General features: G+C 48.0%; 1 pseudogene; it reads right to left on the bottom strand.

The window, feature by feature from the left end:
- Positions 1 to 3,215: 3,215 nt before the first annotated feature.
- LOC135554652 (palmitoyltransferase ZDHHC7-like) overlaps positions 3,216 to 23,109 on the bottom strand; it is a 38,500-nt pseudogene continuing 18,606 nt past the window's right edge.

Genomic DNA, 23,109 nt, shown 5'->3' with positions numbered 1-23,109 from the left:
GCATCCGGATGTTTAATGTCAGGACACTTGGGTTGTGGCCAGAGGCAGGGAGCATCCGGCTTCTTGAGAAGCGTCACAGAACCACACGAGCTCAACACAGTCTTCATCCCTGTCACCTGTTTGTCCTCAATGCCTGAAGTGTTCAAGTCCTGGAATGTAGTTAACTCAGAACGTCATTTCACTCCTGTCCTGTCTGTCCATTGGGTGTCCTAGACAAATCCTGTTTAACATCCAATCACAACTCAGTGTCTTCAGAGCAGAACAATGATTGTGACTGACACCTCTACAGTTCCATACAGCAGGTTCTTCATCAAAAAGACAGAAGAGGAGCTCCTTAAAAAAGCAAATGCTGACTGGCTGACTGGTTGGCTGGCTGACTGGCTGGCTGACTGACTGGCTGGCTGACTGACTGGCTGACTGACTGACTGACTGGCTGACTGGCTGACTGACTGACTGGCTGACTGACTGACTGATTGACTGACCGGCTGACTGATTGACTGACTGACTGACTGGCTGATTGACTGATTGACTGACCGGCTGACTGATTGACTGACCGGCTGACTGACTGGCTGATTGACTGACTGATTGACTGACTGGCTGACTGACTGACTGATTGACTGACCGGCTGACTGATTGACTGACCGGCTGACTGACTGGCTGACTGACTGACTGATTGACTGACCGGCTGACTGATTGACTGACCGGCTGACTGATTGACTGACCGGCTGACTGATTGACTGACTGACTGACTGGCTGATTGACTGATTGACTGACCGGCTGACTGATTGACTGACCGGCTGACTGACTGACTGGCTGATTGACTGATTGACTGACCGGCTGACTGATTGACTGACCGGCTGACTGACTGGCTGATTGACTGACTGATTGACTGACTGGCTGACTGACTGACTGATTGACTGACCGGCTGACTGATTGACTGACCGGCTGACTGACTGGCTGACTGACTGACTGATTGACTGACCGGCTGACTGATTGACTGACCGGCTGACTGACTGGCTGATTGACTGACTGGCTGGCTGGCTGGCTGACTGGCTGGCTGATTGACTGATTGACTGGCTGGCTGATTGACTGACTGGCTGACTGGCTGACTGACTGACTGGCTGAATGGGGCTCACAGTAGAGGAGGGCAGGCTGGTCTCTCCCTGTCCCAGAACAGTGGCAGTTGAGTGATCACTATCAAACAAAGGGATTAGCGGCCAAGGGTTCAGCTTGAGATTCAGCCCCAGTCTCTCTGTGTAGAGGACTGACCCAGTCTCTCTGTGTAGAGAACAGACCCAGACCCATATTTAGCCCTAGTCTCTCTGTGTAGAGGACTGACCCAGACCCATATTCAGCCCCAGTCTCTCTGTGTAGAGGACTGACCCAGAAACAGACCCATATTCAGCCCCAGTCTCTCTGTGTAGAGGACTGACCCAGACCCATATTCAGCCCTAGTCTCTCTGTGTAGAGGACTGACCCATAAACAGACCCATATTTAGCCCTAGTCTCTCTGTGTAGAGGACTGACCCAGACCCATATTCAGCCCCAGTCTCTCTGTGTAGAGGACTGACCCAGAAACAGACCCATATTCAGCCCCAGTCTCTCTGTGTAGAGAACAGACCCAGACCCATATTTAGCCCTAGTCTCTGTCCAGTAGAGGACTGACCCAGACCCATATTCAGCCCCAGTCTCTCTGTGTAGAGGACTGACCCAGAAACAGACCCATATTCAGCCCCAGTCTCTCTGTGTAGAGGACTGACCCAGACCCATATTCAGCCCTAGTCTCTCTGTGTAGAGGACTGACCCATAAACAGACCCATATTTAGCCCCAGTCTCTCTGTGTAGAGGACTGACCCAGACCCATATTCAGCCCCAGTCTCTCTGTGTAGAGGACTGACCCAGACCCATATTTAGCCCTAGTCTCTGTGTAGAGGACTGACCCAGAAACAGACCCATATTCAGCCCCAGTCTCTCTGTGTAGAGGACTGACCCAGAAACAGACCCATATTCAGCCCCAGTCTCTCTGTGTAGAGGACTGACCCAGACCCATATTCAGCCCCAGTCTCTCTGTGTAGAGAACAGACCCAGACCCATATTCAGCCCCAGTCGCTCTGTGTAGAGGACTGACCCAGACCCATATTCAGCCCCAGTCTCTCTGTGTAGAGGACTGACCCAGACCATATTCAGCCCTAGTCTCTCTGTGTAGAGGACTGACCCAGAAACAGACCCATATTCAGCCCCAGTCTCTCTGTGTAGAGGACTGACCCAGACCCATATTCAGCCCCAGTCGCTCTGTGTAGAGGACTGACCCAGAAACAGACCCATATTCAGCCCCAGTCTCTGTGTAGAGGACTGACCCAGAAACAGACCCATATTCAGCCCCAGTCTCTCTGTGTAGAGGACTGACCCAGACCCATATTTAGCCCTAGTCTCTCTGTGTAGAGGACTGACCCAGAAACAGACCCATATTCAGCCCCAGTCTCTCTGTGTAGAGGACTGACCCAGACCCATATTCAGCCCCAGTCTCTCTGTGTAGAGGACTGACCCAGAAACAGACCCATATTTAGCCCCAGTCTCTCTGTGTGGACAGACTGACCCAGATAAAGCCCTAGTCTCACTGTGTGGACAGACTGACCCAGACCCATATTTAGCCCTAGTCTTTCTGTGTAGAGGACTGACCCAGAAACAGACCCATATTCAGCCCTAGTCTCTCTGTGTGGACAGACTGACCCAGATAAAGCCCAAAGTGTGTTCAACGGTCCAGAGAGGCCCGGGGTATCAGACTGTCCAGAGAGGCCGGGGGTATCAGACTGTCCAGAGAGGCCGGGGTATCAGACTGTCCAGAGAGGCCCGGGGGTATCAGACTGTCCAGAGAGGCCCGGGGTATCAGACTGTCCAGAGAGGCCCGGGGGTATCAGACTGTCCAGAGAGGCCGGGGTATCAGACTGTCCAGAGAGGCCCGGGGTATCAGACTGTCCAGAGAGGCCCGGGGTATCAGACTGTCCAGAGAGGCCCGGGGGTATCAGACTGTCCAGAGAGGCCGGGGGTATCAGACTGTCCAGAGAGGCCCGGGGTATCAGACTGTCCAGAGAGGCCCGGGGGTATCAGACTGTCCAGAGAGGCCGGGGGTATCAGACTGTGCAGAGAGGCCCGGGGGTATCAGACTGTCCAGAGAGGCCCTAGGTATCAGACTGTCCAGAGAGGCCTTTGGGGTATCAGACTGTCCAGAGAGGCCCGGGGGTATCAGACTGTCCAGAGAGGCCCGGGGTATCAGACTGTCCAGAGAGGCCCGGGGGTATCAGACTGTCCAGAGAGGCCCGGGGGTATCAGACAGGAAGAGCTGTGTTTGGCTGCTCAGCCCTCAGACAGAGAACTCCACACCACTATGGCGTGTAGTACGTGTCATCAGTAGGCGCCGCAGACGCAGGCCGGCGAATGGGTTGAACCAGAGGAAGGAGGGCGGGCCTCCGAACACGGCCTTCATCCCCTCCCAGCGCACACGCCGCTCCCACGTCGGCTTCTCATTCTTCAGACGCTCGATCTCCTGGGAGATGAAACAGACACAGACCGACAGACAGACACAGACAACAGACAGACACTTTAGTCAAACACACTATTTTAATGAAACCGTGCTACTGCTGCCTCAACAGGTCGATTCAGGACAGACATTTTGTTCTATTTGTTTATGGATATCAGGGGAAAACTGAAGGAGTTGAATACCTTGGTACCTTCAGGCATTTGTAAAATGCTCCCAAGGATGAACCAGAGGTCTTGGGGGATTTCTTTTGATTTTCCCATGATGTCAAGCAAAGAGGCACTGAGTTTGAAGCTAGGCCTTGAAATACATCCACAGGTACACCTCCAATTGATTCAAATGATGTCAATTAGCCTAGCAGAAGCTTCTAAAGCCATGACATAATTTTCTGGAATTTTCCAAGCTGTTTAAAGGCACAGTCAGCTTAGTGTATGTAAACTTCAGACCCCTTCTGACCCAAAATTACTTGTGTCATGCACAAAGTAGATGTCCTAACCGACTTGCCAAAACTATAGTTTGTTAACAAGAAATGTGTGGAGTGGTTGAAAACGCGTTTTTTAATGAGTCCAACCTAAGTGTATGTAAACTAGTTTTAATGACTCCAACCTAAGTGTATGTAAACTAGTTTTAATGAGTCCAACCTAAGTGTAGTAAACTAGTTTTAATGACTCCAACCTAAGTGTAGTAAACTAGTTTTAATGAGTCCAACCAAAGTGTATGTAAACTTCCCACTTCAACTGCACTTGTACATTTACTTTCGATACGTACGTACATTTAAAAGCAGACTTTTACTCAAGTAGTATTTTACCTGGGTGACTTTCACTTGATTCATTATCTATTAAAGTATCTTTATTTTTACTCAAGACAATTGAGAACGTTTTCCACCACTGCTGTTAACCTGGTTCCTTTAAGTGGTGACGACCACAGAGTTTTCCACCACTGCTGTTAACCTGGTTCCTTTAAGTGGTGACGACCACAGAGCTTTCCACCACTGCTGTTAACCTGGTTCCTTTAAGTGGTGACGAACACAGAGCGTTTTCCACCACTGCTGTTAACCTGGTTCCTTTAAGTGGTGACGACCACAGAGCTTTCCACCACTGCTGTTAACCTGGTTCCTTTAAGTGGTGACGACCACAGAGCTTTCCACCACTGCTGTTAACCTGGTTCCTTTAAGTGGTGACGACCACAGAGCTTTCCACCACTGCTGTTAACCTGGTTCCTTTAAGTGGTGACGAACACAGAGCGTTTTCCACCACTGCTGTTAACCTGGTTCCTTTAAGTGGTGACGACCACAGAGCTTTCCACCACTGCTGTTAACCTGGTTCCTTTAAGTGGTGACGACCACAGAGCGTTTTCCACCACTGCTGTTAACCTGGTTCCTTTAAGTGGTGACGACCACAGAGCTTTCCACCACTGCTGTTAACCTGGTTCCTTTAAGTGGTGACGACCACAGAGCTTTCCACCACTGCTGTTAACCTGGTTCCTTTAAGTGGTGACGACCACAGAGCTTTCCACCACTGCTGTTAACCTGGTTCCTTTAAGTGGTCGAACACAAAGCGTTTTCCACCACTGCTGTTAACCTGGTTCCTTTAAGTGGTGACGACCACAGAGCTTTCCACCACTGCTGTTAACCTGGTTCCTTTAAGTGGTGACGACCACAGAGCGTTTTCCACCACTGCTGTTAACCTGGTTCCTTTAAGTGGTGACGACCACAGAGCTTTCCACCACTGCTGTTAACCTGGTTCCTTTAAGTGGTGACGACCACAGAGCTTTCCACCACTGCTGTTAACCTGGTTCCTTTAAGTGGTGACGACCACAGAGCTTTCCACCACTGCTGTTAACCTGGTTCCTTTAAGTGGTGACGAACACAGAGCGTTTTCCACCACTGCTGTTAACCTGGTTCCTTTAAGTGGTGACGACCACAGAGCTTTCCACCACTGCTGTTAACCTGGTTCCTTTAAGTGGTGACGACCACAGAGCGTTTTCCACCACTGCTGTTAACCTGGTTCCTTTAAGTGGTGACGACCAAATAAGAGCTTTCCACCACTGCTGTTAACCTGGTTCCTTTAAGTGGTGACGACCACAGAGCTTTCCACCACTGCTGTTAACCTGGTTCCTTTAAGTGGTTGACCACAGAGCTTTCCACCACTGCTGTTAACCTGGTTCCTTTAAGTGGTGAACCACAGAGCTTTCCACCACTGCTGTTAACCTGGTTCCTTTAAGTGGTGACGACCACAGAGCTTTCCACCACTGCTGTTAACCTGGTTCCTTTAAGTGGTGACGACCACAGAGCTTTCCACCACTGCTGTTAACCTGGTTCCTTTAAGTGGTGACGACCACAGAGCTTTCCACCACTGCTGTTAACCTGGTTCCTTTAAGTGGTGACGACCACAGAGCTTTCCACCACTGCTGTTAACCTGGTTCCTTTAAGTGGTGACGAACACAGAGCTTTCCACCACTGCTGTTAACCTGGTTCCTTTAAGTGGTGACGACCACAGAGCTTTCCACCACTGCTGTTAACCTGGTTCCTTTAAGTGGTGACGACCACAGAGCTTTCCACCACTGCTGTTAACCTGGTTCCTTTAAGTGGTGACGAACACAGAGCTTTCCACCACTGCTGTTCACCTGGTTCCTTTAATGTGGTTAACCTTGACAAGTGTTCCACCACTGCTGTTAACCTGGTTTTCCACCACTGCAGGCTGGGCACGGTGTCAGTAATCCACCACTGCTGTTAACCTGACAAGTTTCCTTTAAGTGGTGACGAACACAGAGCTTTCCACCACTGCAGGCTGGGCACTTTGTCAGTAATAATGTGTTAACCTTGACAAGTGTTCCTTTAAGTGGTGACGACCACAGAGCTTGGTGCCTCACCGTCTCGTCGTTGCAGATGGAGTGTATCTGCGTTCCGAACATCACCACGGTGAAGGTGAGGAAGAGGAAGGCCTCCAGACAGAGGAAGATCATCAGCATCACCGCCACTGGCGGAGAGAAGTTGGTGCATTCTGGGAGATGGATTTGTGGGAGGAGAGGAGAGGAGAGAGGTGTCATTATTTTGTCCTCTGATCATAAAGATTCTATTAACATTTAAAAGCATTTAAAATCAAATGTATCATCATTATAAACACCATCATCATCATCATCATTATTATAAACATCATCATTATCAATCTTCTTCATTATTATAATCATCATCACCATCATCATCATCATTATTATAAACATCATCATCAATCTTCTTCATTATTATAATCATCATCATCATCATTATTTCTTCTTCATTATTATAATCAGTCAGGCATCTTATTCTAATCATCTTCATCATGTCCAATCTTCTTCATCTTTATTTTTTTCTTCGCATTTTCTTCGCATTTATTTTTAAAAATATGTTTTAAACCTCAACTTCAACATACTCTCCTGCAACGTGCCTCACCCAATGTGGTATAGATCTGCTATTTTCTTTACTTTAGAACCGGAAGCCCCAACAGAAGCTAGCCAGCTAACTAGCTAGTAGTCAGCTCGCCACTGCTCAAGGTCATAAGCTTAACCTTTAGCCCGGACAAGTCCTGCCAGTCTGCACAGCGCGATTCAACCCAGAGCATACTGGACGCTTTTTCCCCACATATACTGATTCCTACCGCAAGCTCTGAACCTTCTCATCTGGACCATCACAACTAGCTAGCTGCTATCCAAGGGCTACCCCCTGGCTAATGTCTCTGTCCCAAAGAAAGCACCAATTAGCCTGGAGCTAGCCTGTGCTAGGCCCATCCCCCAGCAAGCTGAAGAGGTCCATCAGCCACCTGGGATACAATACCTATTTTGCCAATTGGCCTGGACCCTTTTATTACACGTAGCCCCAATGATCCTTCATGACTGGTCTACCGACGTAAGCCGCCCAAGGGGGCTACAACTGACTCTTCCGTTGCGAGTCTGCTAGCCCCGGCCCGCTAGCTGTCTGAATCACTGTGTCTCCAGCCCACCGAGCTACTCACTAGACCCCATGGTCACTCGGCTACGCCTCTCCCTGTAAATATGCCTTGTCCATCACTGTTTTGGTTAGTGATTATGGTCTTATTTCACTGTGGAGCCTCCAGCCCTGCTCAATATGCCTCAGCTAACCATTTTGTTCCACCTCTCACACATGCGGTGACCTCACCTGGTTTAAAAGGGGTCTCTAGAGACAATACCCCTCTCATCGTTACTCAATGCCTAGGTTTACCTCCACTGTATTCACATCCTGCTATACCCTTGTCTGTACATTATGCCTTGAGTTTATTCTTCCGTGCCCAGAAACCTGCTCCTTTTACTCTCTGTTCCGAACGTACTAGACAACCAGTTTTTATAGCCTTTAGCCGCACCCTCATCCTACTCCTCCTCTGTTCCTCTGGTGATGTAGAGGTTAATCCAGGCCCTGCAGTGCCTAGCTCCACTCCTATTCCCCAGGGCTCTCTTTTGATGACTTCTGTAACCGTAAAAGCCTTGGTTTCATGCATTTTAACATAAGAAGCCTCCTCAAGTTTGTTTTATTCACTGCTTTACCACACTCTGCCAACGCAAATGTCCTAGCTGTGTCTGAATCCTGGCTTAGGAAGGCCACCAAAAACCCTGACATTTCCATCCCTAACTATAACATTTTCCGACAAGATAGAAATGCCAAAGGGGGCGGAGTTACAGGCTATCTCTGCAGTAGATTGCATCAATGAACCTACCAGATACAACCCCAAATCCGTAAACACGGGCAACCTCATAGATGTCATCCTAACCAACCTGCCCTCCAAATCTACCTCTGCTGTCTTCAACCAGGATCTCAGAGATCACTGCCTCCGTGCCTGCGTCTGTGGTCAAACGCCCTCATCACTGTCAAACGCTCCCGAAAACACTTCAGTGAGCAGGCCTTTCAAATCGACCTGGCCCGGGTATCCTGGAAGGACATTGACTTCATTCCGTCAGTAGAGGATGCCTGGTTATTCTTTAAAGGCGCTTTCCTCACCATCTTAAATAAGCCATGCTCCGTTCAAGAAATTTAGAACCAGGAACAGATATAGCCCTTGGTTCACTCCAGACCTAACTGCCCTCGACCAGCACAAACACATCCTGTGGCGTAGCATCGAATACCCCCCGCGATATGCAACTTTTCAGGGAAGTTAGGAACCAACATACACAGGCAGTTAGGAAAGCAAAGGCTAGCTTTTTCAAACAGATATTTGCATCCTTTCGCACAAACTACAAAACGTTCTGGGACACTGTAAAGTCCATGGAGAATAAGAGCACCTCCTCACAGCTGCCCACTGCTCTGAGGCTAGGAAACACTGTCACCACAGATAAATACACGATAATTGGGAATTTCAATAAGCATTTTTCTACGGCTGGCCATGCTTTCCACCTTGCTACCCCTACTCCGGTCAACAGCCATGCGCCCCCCTCAGCAACTTTCCCAAATTTCTCCTTCCCCCAAATCCAGATAGCCGATGTTCTGAAAAAGCTGCAAAATCTGGACCTCTACAAATCAGCCAGCCTAGACACTCTGGACCCTCTCTTTCTAAAATTATCCACCGCAATTGTTGCAACCCTTATTACTAGCCTGTTCAACCTCTCTTTCGTATCGTCTGAGATTCCTAAAGATTGGAAACCTGCCACGGTCATCCCCCTCTTCAAAGGGGGAAACACTCTAGACCCAAACTGTTATAGACCTATATCTATCCTACCCTGTCTTTCTAAGGTCTTCAAAAGCCAAGTTAACAAACAGCTCACAGACCATTTCGAATCTCACCATTGCTTTTTCGCTATGCAATCTGGTTTCAGAGCTGGTCATGGGTGCACCTCAGCCACGCTCAAGGTTCTAAACGACATCATAACCGCCATCTATAAGAGACATTACTGTGCAGCCGTATTCATCGACCTTGCCAAGGCTTTCGACTCTGTCAATCACCACATTCTTATCAGCAGACTCAATAGCCTTGGCTTCTCAAATGACTGCCTCACCTGGTTCACCAACTACTTCTCCGATAGAGTTCAGTGTGTTAAATCGGAGGGCCTGTTGTCTGGACCTCTGGCAGTCTCTATGGGGGTGCCACAGGGTTCAATTCTCGGGCCGACTCTCTTCTATGTATACATCAATGATGTCGCTCTTGCAGCTGGCGATTCTCTGATCCACCTCTACGCAGACGACACCATTCTGTATACTTCTGGCCCTTCCTTGGACACTGTGTTAACTAACCTCCAGATGAGCTTCAATGCCATACAACTCTCCTTCCAAGTAAAACTAAATGCATGCTCTTCAACCGATCACTACCAGCACCTGCTTACTGCCTGGTTCCGCTGACCAGCACCTGCTTACTGTCTGCTGCCTGGTTCCACTGACCAGCGCCTGCTTACTGCCTGGTTCCACTGACCAGCGCCTGCTTACTGTCTGCTGCCTGGTTCCGCTGACCAGCACCTGCTTACTGTCTGCTGCCTGGTTCCACTGACCAGCGCCTGCTTACTGTCTGCTGCCTGGTTCCACTGACCAGCGCCTGCTTACTGTCTGCTGCCTGGTTCCACTGACCAGCGCCTGCTTACTGCCTGGTTCCACTGACCAGCGCCTGCTTACTGCCTGGTTCCACTGACCAGCGCCTGCTTACTGTCTGCTGCCTGGTTCCACTGACCAGCGCCTGCTTACTGTCTGCTGCCTGGTTCCACTGACCAGCGCCTGCTTGCTGTCTGCTGCCTGGTTCCACTGACCAGCGCCTGCTTACTGTCTGCTGCCTGGTTCCACTGACCAGCGCCTGCTTACTGTCTGCTGCCTGGTTCCACTGACCAGCGCCTGCTTACTGTCTGCTGCCTGGTTCCACTGACCAGCGCCTGCTTACTGTCTGCTGCCTGGTTCCACTGACCAGCGCCTGCTTACTGTCTGCTGCCTGGTTCCACTGACCAGCGCCTGCTTACTGTCTGCTGCCTGGTTCCACTGACCAGCGCCTGCTTACTGTCTGCTGCCTGGTTCCACTGACCAGCACCTGCTGCCTGTCTGCTGCCTGGTTCCACTGACCAGCACCTGCTAACTGCCTGGTTCCACTGACCAGCACCTGCTTACTACCTGGTTCCGCTGACCAGCACCTGCTTACTACCTGGTTCCACTGACCAGCACCTGCTTACTGCCTGGTTCCGCTGACCAGCACCTGCTTACTAGGTGTCTGGTTAGACTGTAAACTCTCCTTCCAGACTCACATTAAGCATCTCCAATCCAAAGTTAAATCTAGAATTGGCTTCATATTTCGCAACAAAGCATCCTTCACTCATGCTGCCAAACATACCCTCACTAAAACTGACCATCCTACCGATCCTCGACCGGTGATGTCATCTATAAAATATCCTCCAATACCCTACTCAACAAACTGGATGTAGTCTATCACAGTGCAATCCGTTTTGTCACCAAAGCCCCATATACTACCCACCACTAAACATAGCCACCATGGCCTATTTATTGCCTTACCTCTCTTATCCTACCTCATTTGCACACACTGTATATAGACCTTTCTACTGTATTATTGACTGTATGTTTGTTTTACTCCATGTGTAACTCTGTGTTGTTGTTTACTCCATGTGTAACTCTGTGTTGTTGACTGTATGTTTGTTTTACTCCATGTGTAACTCTGTGTTGTTGTTTGTGTCAAACTGCTTTGCTTTATCTCTATCTGCCATTACACTAAACAAAGAAACACAGTAGCCTACCATTACACTAAACATAGAAACACAGTAGCCTACCATTACACTAAACATAGAAACACAGTAGCATACCATTACACTAAACATAGAAACACAGTAGCCTACCATTACACTAAACATAGAAACACAGTAGCCTACCACAGTGAATGTAGAAGTAAACAGTAGCCTACCACAGTGAATGTAGAAGTAAACAGTAGCCTACCACAGTGAATGTAGAAGTAAACAGTAGCCTACCACAGTGAATGTAGAAGTAAACAGTAGCCTACCACAGTGAATGTAACAGTAGCATACCACAGTGAATGTAACAGTAGCCTACCACAGTGAATGTAGAAGTAAACAGTAGCCTACCACAGTGAATGTAGAAGTAAATAGTAGCCTACCACAGTGAATGTAGAAGTAAACAGTAGCCTACCATTACACTAAACGTAGAAACACAGCAGCCTACCACAGTGAATGTAGCAGTAAACAGTAGCCTAACATTACACTAAACGTAGAAACACAGTAGCCTACCACAGTGAATGTAGAAGTAAACAGTATCCTACCAAAGTGAATGTAGAAGTAAATAGTAGCCTACCATTACACTAAACGTAGAAACACAGTAGCCTACCACAGTGAATGTAGCAGTAAACCGTAGCCTACCAGAGTGAATGTAGCAGTAAACAGTAGCCTACCACAGTGAATGTAACAGTAGCCTACCAGAGTGAATGTAGAAGTAAACAGTAGCCTACCAGAGTGAATGTAGCCGTAAACAGTAGCCTACCAGAGTGAATGTAACAGTAGCCTACCAGAGTGAATGTAGCCGTAAACAGTAGCCTACCACAGTGAATGTAGCCGTAAACAGTAGCCTACCACAGTGAATGTAACAGTAGCCTACCACAGTGAATGTATCAGTAGCCTACCACAGTGAATGTAGAAGTAAACAGTAGCCTACCACAGTGAATGTAGCAGTAAACAGTAGCCTACCATTACACTAAACATAGAAACACAGTAGCCTACCACAGTGAATGTAACAGTAGCCTACCACAGTGAATGTAGCAGTAAACAGTAGCCTACCACAGTGAATGTAGCCGTAAACAGTAGCCTACCACAGTGAATGTATCAGTAGCCTATCTCAGTGAATGTAGAAGTAAACAGTAGCCTACCACAGTGAATGTAGCAGTAAACAGTAGCCTACCACAGTAAATGTATCAGTAGCCTACCACAGTGAATGTAACAGTAGCCTACCACAGTGAATGTAGCAGTAGCCTACCACAGTGAATGTAGCAGTAGCCTACCACAGTGAATGTAGAAGTAAATAGTAGCCTACCACAGTGAATGTAGCAGTAAACAGTAGCCTACCACAGTGAATGTAACAGTAGCCTACCACAGTGAATGTAGAAGTAAACAGTAGCCTACCACAGTGAATGTAACAGTAGCCTACCACAGTGAATGTAGCCGTAAACAGTAGCCTACCACAGTGAATGTAGCAGTAGCCTACCACAGTGAATGTAGAAGTAAACAGTAGCCTACCACAGTGAATGTAGAAGTAAACAGTAGCCTACCACAGTGAATGTAGCAGTAAACAGTAGCCTACCATTACACTAAACATAGAAACACAGCAGCCTACCACAGTGAATGTAGCAGTAAACAGTAGCCTACCACAGTGAATGTAGCAGTAAACAGTAGCCTACCACAGTGAATGTAACAGTAGCCTACCACAGTGATTGTAGCAGTAAACAGTAGCCTACCACAGTGAATGTAACAGTAGCCTACCACAGTGAATGTAACAGTAAACAGTAGCCTACCACAGTGAATGTAACAGTAGCCTACCACAGTGAATGTAGCAGTAAACAGTAGCCTACCACAGTGAATGTAACAGTAGCCTACCACAGTGAATGTAACAGTAGCCTACCACAGTGAATGTAACAGTAAACAGTAGCCTACCACAGTGAATGTAACAGTAAACAGTAGCCTACCACAGTGAATGTAACAGTAAACAGTAGCCTACCACAGTGAATGTAACAGTAAACAGTAGCCTACCACAGTGAATGTAACAGTAGCCTACCACAGTGAATGTAGAAGTAAACAGTAGCCTACCACAGTGAATGTAGCAGTAAACAGTAGCCTACCACAATGAATGTAGCAGTAAACAGTAGCCTACCACAGTGAATGTAACAGTAGCCTACCACAGTGAATGTAACAGTAAACAGTAGCCTACCACAGTGAATGTAACAGTAGCCTACCACAGTGAATGTAGCAGTAAACAGTAGCCTACCACAGTGAATGTAACAGTAGCCTACCACAGTGAATGTAACAGTAAACAGTAGCCTACCACAGTGAATGTAACAGTAGCCTACCACAGTGAATGTAACAGTAGCCTACCACAGTGAATGTAGCAGTAAACAGTAGCCTACCACAGTGAATGTAACAGTAGCCTACCACAGTGAATGTAGAAGTAAACAGTAGCCTACCACAGTGAATGTAACAGTAGCCTACCACAGTGAATGTAACAGTAAACAGTAGCCTACCACAGTGAATGTAACAGTAAACAGTAGCCTACCACAGTGAATGTAACAGTAGCCTACCACAGTGAATGTAGAAGTAAACAGTAGCCTACCATTCCACTGGTCATTGACACAGCTGTAGAACTGTAGGAAACTGAGGCAGAGGGCGTAGACCGAGATCAGAGCTATGTACATCTGAAGGCAGGAGAGAGGGAGGAGAGAGGGAGGAAGAGAGAAGGGAGGAGTGGGGAAGGAGAGAGGGAGGAAGAGAGAAGGGAGGCGTGGGGAAGTTGAGAGGGGAGGAAGAGAGACGGGAGGAGAGAGGGTAATTATAGAGTCAGAGAAAGGAGAGGGATAGGGGAAGGAGGTAAAGAGAGGAATGGAGAGGTGGGAGAGAGCGAGGGAACAGGAGAGAGTAGAAAGGGAAAGTGAGTGGGAGGAAGAGAGAGACAGACAGAAAGAGAGGTGGAGAGGAAGAGAGAGACAGACAGAAAGAGAGGTGGAGAGGAAGAGAGAGCGAGAGAGACAGAAAGAGAGGTGGAGAGGAAGAGAGAGCGAAAGAGACAGAAAGAGAGGAAGAGAGAGAGAGAGAGAGAGAGAGAGAGAGAGAGAGAGAGAGAGAGAGAAGAGAGAGAGAGAGAGAAACAGAAGAGAAGAGAAAGAGGAAGAGAGAGGAGAAAGAAGAGAAGAGAGAGAGAGACAGAAAGAGGAAGAGAGAGAGAGAGAAAGAGGAAGAGAGAGAAACAGAAAGAGGAGAAGAGAGAGAGAAACAGAAAGAGGAAGAGAGAGAGACAGAAAGAGAAGAAAGAGAGAGAGAGAGAAACAGAAAGAAGAGAAGAAAGAGAAAGAGGAAGAGAGAGAGAAGAAACAGAAAGAGAAAGAGAGAAAAGAGGAAGAGAGAGAGAGAGAGAAACAGAAAGAGAGAAGAGAAAGAAAGAGAAGAGAGAGAGAAACAGAAAGAGAGAAGAAGAGAAACAGAAAGAGAGGAAGAGAGAGAGAGAAACAGAAAGAGGAAGAGAGAGAGAGAAACAGAAAGAGAAGAGAGAGAGAAACAGAGGAAGAGACAGAAAGAGGAAAGAAGAGAGAGAAACAGAAAGAGAGGAAGAGAGAGAGAAAACAGAAAGAGAGGTGGAAAGGAAGAGGACAGAGAAAACAGTGAATGAAGGGTTATTACCCACACAGACACTGGGATAGATAAACATCACTTGCTGGACATTAATGTAAGACCACAGCTCTCGTCAGGGTAACCTAGTGGTTAGAGCGTTGGACTATATGTTGTTCTGCCCCTGTACAAGCAGTTAACCCACTGTTCCTAGGTCGTCATTGAAAATAATAATTTGTTATTGTTATAATAGTTTGTTATAATTTGTTTGACCTGACATAATGAGGTACAGTCAGGAAGGATCCCCCCTACACTGAGGTACGGTAGGACCTGACATAATGAGGTACAGTCAGGAAGGATCCCCCCTACACTGAGGACTTGACATAATGGTAGGACCTGACATAATGAGGTACAGTCAGGAAGGATCCTCCCTACACTGAGGTACGGTAGGACCTGACATAATGAGGTACAGTCAGGAAGGATCTCCCCCTACACTGAGGACCTGACATAATGAGGTACAGTCAGGAAGGATCCCCCCTACACTGAGGTACGGTAGGACCTGACATAATGAGGTACAGTCAGGAAGGATCCCCCTACACTGAGGTATGGTAGGACCTGACATAATGAGGTACAGTCAGGAAGGATCCCCCCTACACTGAGGACCTGACATAATGAGGTACAGTCAGGAAGGATCCCCCCTACACTGAGGACCTGACATAATGAGGTACAGTCAGGAAGGATCCCCCCTACACTGAGGACCTGACATAATGAGGTACAGTCAGGAAGGATCCCCCCTACACTGAGGTATGGTAGGACCTGACATAATGAGGTACAGTCAGGAAGGATCCCCCCTACACTGAGGTATGGTAGGACCTGACATAATGAGGTACAGTCAGGAAGGATCCCCCCTACACTGAGGTATGGTAGGACCTGACATAATGAGGTACAGTCAGGAAGGATCCCCCTACACTGAGGACCTGACATAATGAGGTACAGTCAGGAAGGATCCCCCTACACTGAGGACCTGACATAATGAGGTACAGTCAGGAAGGATCCCCCTACACTGAGGTATGGTAGGACCTGACATAATGAGGTACAGTCAGGAAGGATCCCCCCTACACTGAGGACTTGACATAATGAGGTACAGTCAGGAAGGATCCCCCCTACACTGAGGACTTGACATAATGAGGTACAGTCAGGAAGGATCCCCCTACACTGAGGTATGGTAGGACCTGACATAATGAGGTACAGTCAGGAAGGATCCCCCTACACTGAGGTACGGTAGGACCTGACATAATGAGGTACAGTCAGGAAGGATCCCCCTACACTGAGGACCTGACATAATGAGGTACAGTCAGGAAGGATCCCCCTACACTGAGGACCCTGACATAATGAGGTACAGTCAGGAAGGATCCCCCACTACACATAATGAGGTACAGTCAGGAAGGATCCCCCCTACACTGAGGACCTGACAGGGTACCTGACATAATGAGGTACAGTCAGGAAGGATCCCCCTACACTGAGGACCTGACATAATGAGGTACAGTCAGGAAGGATCCCCCCTACACTGAGGACCTGACATAATGAGGTAGGAAGGATCCCCCTGAGGACCTGACATAATGAGGTACAGTCAGGAAGGATCCCCCCTACACTGAGGTACGGTAGGACCTGACATAATGAGGTACAGTCAGGAAGGATCCCCCACTACACTGAGGTACAGTCAGGAAGGACTCCCCCTACACTGAGGACCTGACATAATGAGGTACAGTCAGGAAGGATCCCCCTACACTGAGGTATGGTAGGACCTGACATAATGAGGTACAGTCAGGAAGGATCCCCCTACACTGAGGACCTGACATAATGAGGTACAGTCAGGAAGGATCCCCCTACACTGAGGACCTGACATAATGAGGTACAGTCAGGAAGGATCCCCCCTACACTGAGGACCTGACATAATGAGGTACAGTCAGGAAGGATCCCCCCTACACTGAGGACCTGACATAATGAGGTACAGTCAGGAAGGATCCCCCCTACACTGAGGACCTGACATAATGAGGTAGTCAGGAAGGATCCCCCTACACTGAGGTATGGTAGGACCTGACATAATGAGGTACAGTCAGGAAGGATCCCCCCTACACTGAGGACCTGACATAATGAGGTACAGTCAGGAAGGATCCCCCTACACTGAGGACCCTGACATAATGAGGTACAGTCAGGAAGGATCCCCCTACACTGAGGACCTGACATAATGGGTACAGTCAGGAAGGATCCCCCTACACTGAGAACCTGACATAATGAGGTACAGTCAGGAAGGATCCCCTACACTGAGGACCTGACATAATGAGGTACAGTCAGGAAGGATCCCCCTACACTGAGGACATACCTGACATAATGAGGTACAGTCAGGAAGGATCCCCCTACACTGAGGACCTGACATAATGAGGTACAGTCAGGAAGGATCCCCCTACACTGAGGTACGGTAGGACCTGACATAATGAGGTACAGTCAGGAAGGATCCCCCTACACTGAGGACCTGACATAATGAGGTACAGTCAGGAAGGATCCCCCTACACTGAGGTATGGTAGGACCTGACATAATGAGGTACAGTCAGGAAGGATCTCCCCCTACACTGAGGACCTGACATAATGAGGTACAGTCAGGAAGGACTCCCCCTACACTGAGGACCTGACATAATGAGGTACAGTCAGGAAGGATCCCCCCCTACACTGAGGTATGGTAGGACCTGACATAATGAGGTACAGTCAGGAAGGATCCCCCCTACACTGAGGACCTGACATAATGAGGTACAGTCAGGAAGGATACACTGAGACCTGACATAATGAGGTACAGTCAGGAAGGAGGACCTGACCAGTCCCCCCTACACTGAGGACCTGACATAATGAGGAACAGTCAGGAAGACCTGACATAATGAGGTACAGTCAGGAAGGATCCCCCTACACTGAGGTACCTGACATAATGAGGTACAGTCAGGAAGGATCCCCCTACACTGAGGACCTGACATAATGAGGTACAGTCAGGAAGGATCCCCCCTACACTGAGGTACCTGACATAACCTGACATAATGAGGTACAGTCAGGAAGGATCCCCCTACACTGAGGTACGGTAGGACCTGACATAATGAGGTACAGTCAGGAAGGATCCCCCCTACACTGAGGACCTGACATAATGAGGTACAGTAAGGAAGGATCCCCACTAGGACCTGACATAATGAGGTACAGTCAGGAAGGATCCCCCCTACACTGAGGACCTGACATAATGAGGTACAGTCAGGAAGGATCCCCCTACACTGAGGACCTGACATAATGAGGTACAGTCAGGAAGGATCCCCCCTACACTGAGGACCTGACATAATGAGGTACAGTCAGGAAGGATCCCCTACACTGAGGTACCTGACATAATGAGGTACAGTCAGGAAGGATCCCCCTACACTGAGGTATGGTAGGACCTGACATAATGAGGTACAGTCAGGAAGGATCCCCCTACACTGAGGTACGGTAGGACCTGACATAATGAGGTACAGTCAGGAAGGATCCCCCCACACTGAGGACCTGACATAATGAGGTACAGTCAGGAAGGATCCCCCTACACTGAGGTATGGTAGGACCTGACATAATGAGGTACAGTCAGGACCCCCTACACATAATGAGGACCTGACATAATGAGGTACAGTCAGGAAGGATCCCCCACTGAGGTACTGAGGACCTGACATAATGAGGTACAGTCAGGAAGGATCCCCCCTACACTGAGGACCTGACATAATGAGGTACAGTCAGGAAGGATCCCCCCTACACTGAGGACCTGACATAATGACATAATGAGGTACAGTCAGGAAGGATCCCCCTACACTGAGGACCTGACATAATGAGGTACAGTCAGGAAGGATCCCCCTACACTGAGGTATGGTAGGACCTGACATAATGAGGTACAGTCAGGAAGGATCCCCCTACACTGAGGACCTGACATAATGAGGTACAGTCAGGAAGGATCCCCCTACACTAATGAGGTACAGTCAGGAAGGATCCCCCTACACTGAGGACCTGACATAATGAGGTACAGTCAGGAAGGATCCCCCTACACTGAGGTATGGTAGGACCTGACATAATGAGGTACAGTCAGGAAGGATCCCCCTACACTGAGGACCTGACATAATGAGGTACAGTCAGGAAGGATCCCCCTACACTGAGGTATGGTAGGACCTGACATAATGAGGTACAGTCAGGAAGGATCCCCCTACACTGAGGTACGGTAGGACCTGACATAATGAGGTACAGTCAGGAAGGATCCCCCTACACTGAGGACCTGACATAATGAGGTACAGTCAGGAAGGATCCCCCTACACTGAGGACCTGACCTGACATAATGAGGTACAGTCAGGAAGGATCCCCCACTGAGGTACACATAATGAGGTACAGTCAGGAAGGACCTGAGGACCTGACATAATGAGGTACAGTCAGGAAGGATCCCCCTACACTGAGGTACGGTAGGACCTGACATAATGAGGTACAGTCAGGAAGGATCCCCCTACACTGAGGACCTGACATAATGAGGTACAGTCAGGAAGGATCCCCCTACACTGAGGACCTGACATAATGAGGTACAGTCAGGAAGGATCCCCCCTACACTGAGGTACAGGTAGGACCTGACATAATGAGGTACAGTCAGGAAGGATCCCCACTACACTGAGGACCTGACATAATGAGGTACAGTCAGGAAGGATCCCCCTACACTGAGGACCTAGGACCTGACATAATGAGGTACAGTCAGGAAGGATCCCCCTACACTGAGGTACATAATGAGGTACAGGAAGGGTACAGTCATCCCCCTACACTGAGGTATGGTAGGACCTGACATAATAAGTTAGGAAGGATTCCCCCCTATAATGAGGTACAGTCAGGAAGGATCCCCCTACACTGAGGTATGGTAGGACCTGACATAATGAGGTACAGTCAGGAAGGATCCCCCTACACTGAGGTATGGTAGGACCTGACATAATGAGGTACAGTCAGGAAGGATCCCCCACTGAGGACCTGACATAATGAGGTACAGTCTGAAGGACCTGACATAATGAGGTACAGTCAGGAAGGATCCCCCTACACTGAGGTATGGTAGGACCTGACATAATGAGGTACAGTCAGGAAGGATCCCCCTACACTGAGGACCTGACATAATGAGGTACAGTCAGGAAGGATCCCCCTACACTGAGGACCTGACATAATGAGGTACAGTCAGGAAGGATCCCCCTACACTGAGGTACGGTAGGACCTGACATAATGAGGTACAGTCAGGAAGGATCCCCCCTACACTGAGGTACAGTCAGGTAGGACCTGACATAATGAGGTACAGTCAGGAAGGATCCCCCTACACTGAGGTATGGTAGGACCTGACATAATGAGGTACAGTCAGGAAGGATCCCCCTACACTGAGGACCTGACATAATGAGGTACAGTCAGGAAGGATCCCCCTACACTGAGGTATGGTAGGACCTGACATAATGAGGTACAGTCAGGAAGGATCCCCCTACACTGAGGTATGGTAGGACCTGACATAATGAGGTACAGTCAGGAAGGATCCCCCTACACTGAGGACCTGACATAATGGTCAGGACCTGACATAATGAGGTACAGTCAGGAAGGATCCCCCTACACTGAGGACCTGACATAATGAGGTACAGTCAGGAAGGATCCCCCTACACTGAGGTATGGTAGGACCTGACATAATGAGGTACAGTCAGGAAGGATCCCCCTACACTGACACTGAGGTACAGTGGTAGGACCTGACATAATGAGGTAAGTCAGGAAGGATCCCCTACACTGAGGACCTGACAAATGACCCTGGAAGGATCCCCCTACATGAGTGACCTGACATAATGATTAAGATCCCCTACAAACTTCACAGGTGACACCCCCTAACTGAGAAGGACAGTCAGGAAGGATCCATCACACACTAGATACTGCAGGAAGACATAATGAGGTACAGTTGGAAGGATCCCCACACTAGACCAACAGTGTAGGACCTGACATAATGATGGTGTGAGTCAGGAAGGATCCCCCTACACTGAGGACCTGACATAATGGAGGTGATTAACAGGAAGGATCCCCCTACACTGAGGACCTGACATAATGAGGTACCAGTCAGGAAGGATCCCCCCACACTGAGGTATGTAGCCTGACATAATGAGGTACAGTGGAAGGATCCTCCTGTATGGTAGGACCTGGTAATGAGGTACAGTGTGAGGACCCTGACATAATGAGGTGTCAGGAAGGATCCCCCCTACACTGAGGTGTGTGGACCTGTGTGGGCTTACAGTGAAGAGCACAAAGAAGCTGGTTCTTCTCCCCCGACACAGTTGTTGACCCAGGGACAGTGGTGGTCCATCTTACGAACCTTACAGATGAAGGAGAGGGAGATGGAAAACCTACATTTTTTGACAAAGACCCTGGAAGAAATGTGTGATTATATGACTGTACAACCGTGGTAGACAGTAGCCAATACATGCAGTGACACACACACAATGTATTAGATGGTAAAGACAAGTTGAACCCCAACTAGTGAGGACATCAAAACTATGAAATAACACGTATGGAATCATGTCAGGTAACCAAAACAAGTGTTAAACAAGTCAAAGTATATTTTATATTTGAGTTTCTTCAAAATAGCCACCCTTTGCCTTGACAGCTCCACTCTTGGCATTCTCTCAACCAGCTTTATTTGGAAAGCTTTTCAAACAGTCTTCAATGAGTTCCCACATATGCTGAGCACTTATTGGCTGCTTTTCCTTCACTCTGCGGTCCAACTCATCCCAAACCATCTCAATGGGTTGAGGTCAGGTGATTGTGAAGGCCAGGTCATCTGATGCAGCACTCCATCACTCTCCTTCTTGGTCAAAACGCCCTTACACAGCCTGGAGGTGTGTTGGGTCATTGTCCTGTTGAAAAACAAATGATAGCCCCACTAAGCGCAAACCAGATGGGATGGTAGAATGCTGTGGTTGCCATGATGGATGGTTAAGTGTTTTCAACTCTAAATAAATCACTGACAGCGTCACCAGCAAAGCACCCCCACACCTCCTCCTCCATGCTTCACGGTGGGAACCACACATGCGGAGATCATCCGTTCACCTACTCTGCGTCTCACAAAGTCACATTGGTTGGAACCAAAAATCGCACATCAGACCAAAGGACAGATTTCCACCGGTCTAAATGTCCATTGCTCGTGTTACTTGGCCCAAGCAAGTCTCTTCTTCTTAATGGTGTCCTTTAGTAGTGGTTTCTCTGAAGCAATTCAACCACGAAGGCCTGATTCACCCAGTCTCCTCTGAACTTATCCTCTGATGTTGAACTCTATTTGAACTCAAGCTTGTCCTCTGATGAGCAACTCTAATGAACTAGAGGTAACTCTGGGTCTTCCTTTCCTGTGGCGGTCCTCATGAGAGACAGGTAACTCTAATGAACTGATCCTCTGCAGTAGAGGGAACTCTGGGTCTTCCTTTCCTGTGGCGGTCCTCATGAGAGACAGTTAACTCTAATGATTTTTGATCCTCTGCAGAAACTTTAAAAATTCTTGAAATGTTCCGGACTGACTCTCATGTCTTAAATTAATGATGGACTTCATTTCTCTGTTATTTGAGCTGTTCTTGCCATAATATGGACTTGGTATTTTACTCAAATGAATCTTCTGATCCTCTGTCAGTACAACTGAATGGCTCAAACGCATTAAGGAAAGAAATTCCCAAATTAACTTTAACAAGGCACACCTGTCCTTGAAATGCATTCAGGTTACTACAGGAGAGAATGCCAAGAGTGTGCAAAGCTGATCCTCTGCAGTCTTTGAGAATCTAAAATCTATTTTGATTTGTTTAACACTTTTTTGGTCTTGATTCCATTCCTGTGTTTTGATGTCTTCACCTCAATGAAGCCAGTTTCATCATGTTCTAAAACTTTGATTTTACTGTACTGTTTCTCTGAAGCAAACCTTAAAAAATTCTTGTAAATGTTCTATTGTCATGGTGTCTACCTGCAGTATGTATCTATAGAGATCTATACTCTCTGTCATGGTGTCTACCTGCATCTATAGAGATCTATACCATCTATCTGTCATGGTGTCTACCTGCAGTATGTATCTATAGAGATCTATAGAGATCTAGGTATCTATAGAGATCTATACATCTCTGTCATGGTGTCTACCTGTAGTATCTATAGAGATCTATACCATCTCTGTCATGGTGTCTACCTGCAGTATGTATCTATAGAGATCTATACCATCTCTGTCA

The sequence above is a fragment of the Oncorhynchus masou genome, chromosome 2, assembly GCF_036934945.1.
Source record: "Oncorhynchus masou masou isolate Uvic2021 chromosome 2, UVic_Omas_1.1, whole genome shotgun sequence".
NCBI classification, from domain to species: domain Eukaryota; kingdom Metazoa; phylum Chordata; class Actinopteri; order Salmoniformes; family Salmonidae; genus Oncorhynchus; species Oncorhynchus masou.
The sequence above is the reverse complement of the archived record's forward strand: the minus strand, read 5'-3'. Positions and strand labels throughout refer to the sequence as shown.